Source organism: Watersipora subatra, chromosome 5 (genome assembly GCF_963576615.1).
Source record: "Watersipora subatra chromosome 5, tzWatSuba1.1, whole genome shotgun sequence".
Classification (NCBI taxonomy): Eukaryota; Metazoa; Bryozoa; class Gymnolaemata; order Cheilostomatida; family Watersiporidae; genus Watersipora; species Watersipora subatra.
The window spans coordinates 35,960,489-35,965,706 of NC_088712.1; the positions used below are offsets into that span (position 1 = coordinate 35,960,489).

At 32.1% G+C, this 5,218-nt stretch overlaps 1 non-coding gene across 1 annotated transcript; it reads left to right on the forward strand.

Moving 5' to 3' along the window:
• Nucleotides 1-3,211: 3,211 nt before the first annotated feature.
• On the forward strand, nucleotides 3,212-3,322 carry LOC137397847 (U6 spliceosomal RNA). The gene has a single exon (XR_010978893.1). It is a non-coding gene; the product is annotated as a U6 spliceosomal RNA (small nuclear RNA).
• The last annotated feature ends 1,896 nt before the right edge of the window (nucleotides 3,323-5,218 follow it).

Genomic DNA, 5,218 nt, shown 5'->3' on the forward strand with positions numbered 1-5,218 from the left:
AATAATTAAAAAGAAGTTTAAAATGAATATTAAAAATGAAGACTTAAAATGATGCTTTTTAGCTGCTATTTTCAACTGACTTTCACACAAATCAACATATGCATGTAACTGAAGTTAACCAAATTCAGTTCTAAATAGTATTAATTGCTGCAGTCTAACATATGAGCTTAATGACAAGACTGGCAGGGTGGTCTTCTCCTGCATGAAAAGTTAATAAAGTTGATTTTGACCTAAACTACAAAGAAAAACACTCTACAGCCTATCGATTTTTATGTTTGCTCAGTTAGCTATATTTGCTTGAAAAAATTAGTCATACAAATGTAGTTTTTTAATTTAGTGCTAAAATTGATGGACTAGAAAAAAATTTGTTTTGCCATTTGTTAAGTTTAGTTATAATTTATTTTAGTGACACTTTTTTTAATGTACTTTTAAACATAAAGCACCCAAAAAATACCAGGTTAACTTCATTTATCACCTTTTGGTACAAGACTGGTTGATTCTTTGGCCACCAACTGAGGTAATATTTCTGCTACAGCTTTCTCCTGTGCAGCCATCTAGTCATCAAAACCTCTCAACACGTCAACCTGACAGACATTAATCATAAAATAGCTAGTACTGGTAAGCAATGAACAGTCTGAGGAACTGTATGATTTTAGGACCATAACACTATTTAGCTCCACCAAATATTTTGCAGTGAGTACAGCCAAGAACAAAAAATGAATTGTATTCTTATATTTTAAGCGGTTTCACATGTAAATTACCGTAATTTACACTAAAAATTTGCGCTATTTTACCTTGTTCGTTCTAATAAAAATTATCTAAACTAAGTTTTTGTATTTCTATTCTTGTCCTTTACACCAACATTAGGCTAATCATCATTAAACACAATGGTATATTGGATGAATTGATTTAAACTAAATTTCTTTGAACGAATTGGTCTATTAGACTAATTGTATTTGGATCAACTGGCCAATTGTCGTTAGGCCATGCACTCGTGTCTAATCCGAATCACTACATGAATTTCAAAAAAATTGGAAGATCAATGGGTTTATCTGTTGACACTGTATAGCAAGTGATGCTATTCAAAGCACTTACAGAAAGAAATAAAAAGCAAATAAACGTTACATCAAGCAAATCTTATACTTTTATAAAATTAATTGCTTTACTCAAAAGACTTGGAGCGAGAAACACAGTTTTCATGTTAATAAATATCCATTAATTTTCATTTTTACGTACAATATCTACAAATAATAAATGAAAATATTTTCCTATTTTGTAGTCATAGTGATAGTAATCACAAACACAAGTTATTTGTTTGGTTGCACAATGTGTTTAATATTCTTCAACGCTTTTCATATTTTTATCACATTCTTTCAACATTACACCTCATGAAATATCAATAAAAGGATTTTATGTCAACTATTCTATTTAAATATTCTAGATTGTAATTCAACAAAATTTGATTTTCTTGCAGGATTGGAATAGCAAATCGTTTTGATTCATGCCGGGTTACCTGAATTCTCCTGAAATCGTAAGTGAAAAAGGACAGACAAATCAAACTTTTAAGTCAAGTTGTGTGTGACATGGAAAGGGTAAAAAGCTGAATTTTCACTGAATCAGTCAGTAATGGGGCACAATATATTATTGTTCCCTTCAATCATTTGAACTAATAGATAATTAATTTGCTTTGTGTAATAAACAACTCCAAAAACTCTAATTATCTCCACTTACTAAAAACAATAGAGTAAAATGGTAAATTTATTTTAATTACTTTATCTTAACTACTTTGCTTGAGTGCATTAGCTCACTTTTTGGGAGCCCATGATGTCTGAAAAACTTGGTCATTTTTTTAATGTAGAATTCATAAAAGGGTCTCTATCTCTTTCGTTTTTTGCTTTCAAAATTGAGAAAAATTCTGGAATGTATATTTTTCTCCATTCTTTCTGTTTTTCTGAATGTTATATTTTTTAAAAATTTTCTTTAGCTGTGAAAAATTATTAAAGCTTGTTTTTAAGAGGTTTCGATTACTGCTAGAAGCCAGCCCTAGAGAAATTCAATGGTTAATTGTAATCCCATGGAGACAGTTTAATGGACTGTTTTTCATTAGTTTGATCATTTCTGAAGGCTGCTTTGACATTGCTAGTTTACACTAAAAGTAAAATTAGCATGAAACACGAAATTAAAATTAGCGTAAAGGGAAATAAAAAAGCATAAATACAAATAAAGATTAAAATGCAAGCACAAGCAATGCAATTATTGTTCATGTGACATATTCAATATTTCATTATAGCTTAGAGATATATGCATGGCGGCCCTCGTCTACTTCATATAAGCTCTTTACTGGATTAGATTGTTCCATTCTCACATCTCTCCTTTCAATGTTTATGCAATAGTTTAATGAGTTGTTTTAAATTTTAAAAAGTATGTAAATAAATGTATATATAATGGCGAGATACTGTGATATGTGTTCTGGATCCAGTTAGTATCTGACATCCTTTGTGTGGTTTGATGTGTTGTGTCTAAGATGAAAAGGTAAATAAATCACCTTTCTGCAGGCATTATTGTTATCATAGGGCGTAGTAGTTTATGGTTTTTTGGCGAAAGAGGTCCTCGTACTTTCCTCCAGAACTGATATCTGACAAGTGATAGAACAGACAACACAGTTTCAGATGCAGAAAAAGAAAAAATTGAGCTTGAGGGCTTGATGTGGAGCATGATAAAAAGATGCAGAGTAAATATGAGAAATACAAGTTTTCCATCAGTTTATACATTCAACATAAAAATAATTGAAAAGAATTTTGATAACCAAAATTGAACTGATCATGCTTTTTACCGGGGTTCATTATTCCGAGTTCTGATCAAAGCAAGCGTACATTCATGAAACGTGCGTGGATGCATTGAGTGTTCAACAGCCTATCGAGCAATTCACAATCAACGAAGCCGTTCAAAACCAGTTAATATTAAATGCTCTAAGATGTAAATATATGTTACACCTGAAGTTTCATGCAATTCAATATGTAGGTGAGTAAAACTATAAGCAGCCAAACAATGATAACAGGTTAATGATAACAGGCAGTTCTAAAAAGGGTTATAACACACATCTATGAAAATATTGATATGTAGATATTAGTTCATATATTAAACTATTGTATGCACTCGGCGTTTTATGTTTCAGCTAGGTAATACTTATCCATTGTATCTTTGTTAAGTAGTGAACTCTCTTAGGAGGTACATATACACTAAAATTGGAACAATACAGGGAAGATTAGCATGGCCTCTGCGCAAGGATGACGCGCAAATTCGTGAAGCGTTCCATATTTTTCCTACATTTTAGTTGCCATGGGCTCATGATTATCATAATATTGGCTGCGATGGCTGCGATTAACTGTTCGTTTTTTAGCTTTTAAGAGCTTGTAATCATATTTTCACATATTTTGCATCTACAATACAGCAGAGTATGACATGGTGAATCTTTTGCTATCAAATAACTGTAAGGTAAATTTTGTTGCAAATCAACCTTTAATGTTTATCAGCTACAAAACCCAAGTGCCTGTCATCAATGATTAATAAGTGTAGGCTATGATATTTGATAATCAAGGGCCTGCCATAAAACAATATATATATATATATAAATAAAAAATTGTTTCCTCACCCCGGTTACCCCGTATGGGTGGTAAATTCTGTTCTAACTCGGGTCTCCTACCAGAGACCTGGGAGTTTGAGCACTCGCTTCAAGATCTTAGCTGTTCCCAATAGCGCACTTTTCTGCAACTCACCTGAGTTGATTGCTGTTGGTATTTGGGCAAGCCACATTTTATGCGCCGGTTTTATTGCCCCCAGTGCACCAATGACTACTGGGATTACAGTTGTTCTTACATTCCAGCATATTATATATATATACATATATATATATATATATATATATATATATATATATATATATATATATATATATATATATATATATATATATATATATATATATATATATACATGTATATATATATAGTCACCTTTTCACCAAACTACTGAATATCGTTTAGGATGACTTTCCTTTCAAACCTATACTTATATAGCCGCAGCCAAGATTTTCTAAGTAAGGGATTGCCTTCTCTTGATGCCGTGAAAGGATTACTCCAATTCATATAGTAGAAGAACACTAAGACTTTTCACACAATATATCTTATTACGAATTGTTGGACCTAAAAGTAATAAAGTCTTCATCTAGATTTGAGGTATTTTATTACGACTGGTCTAGATGATAAATTGGGCAGCAAATGAACACGTAGCTTTCAGTTAGCTTAATTATTTTGTATTAATTACACCAGGTGTTTCCTTGAGATAGCTGAAAACAATATTGGCTGCAACGATCTGACTGCAAAAAGAAATTAATGGAAATGAAGTGTGGCCTAGCAGCGTTTTGTAAACGCAAAAAATGAACACGTTTATTAAATAATGTTGTTAGTCATTTTTATTACTTTTTTATTGTGGCAAAACCTAAGGATTTCAAATTGCTTAGCAACTACCTCAAATCTGGGTGTATTACATTATGCCTAGATTCAAGGTATTTCCTGTGCGTGATGCACCGTGTCACAATACTCAATACCACAGCTTAATTCAAGGATATAGAGTTGCTTCCTCATTAAAAAGATGTTGCTAGCTCCAATCTTCTGCAGAGAGTGAATATAATCCTTTTGAGCGTTTGCCTATGCTTATACACAGCAAGCTCATCAGCATTACTATTCAGAAAAAATGGCTCAAATTTCAGAAGAGTTTAATGTTATTTTTTCCTATTGTAGTGTTATACCAGTCTACATACAAAAATTAACACTAGCAAAAGATGAAAACCTTTAAAGCACATAAATTACATAATATTTTTAATCATATATTTCAATACATCAGAGTCTTGGCTGTCGAATGAGCCATTGTTTGGTGTTTATAAAATTTCTCCAGAGCTCTACCGCAGAAATGTTCAATGGTATAAGCTTGAAAATTGTGACATCACAATTTTCATATTCGGTGTTGTGTGCTCTTACCGCCTATTTTATTGCTCACCGCTTTTATTTATCAACTACGATAATGACGCTAGGGGCAGGTGAAGGTAGGACAACTCCAGAGAACTAATGAAGATGGCAAAGAAATCAGTGTCATTAACTCTCCATGTACAGATTATTTCTATGATAAATAGCTCAGATTCCAAGCACCATACCATGTTTTT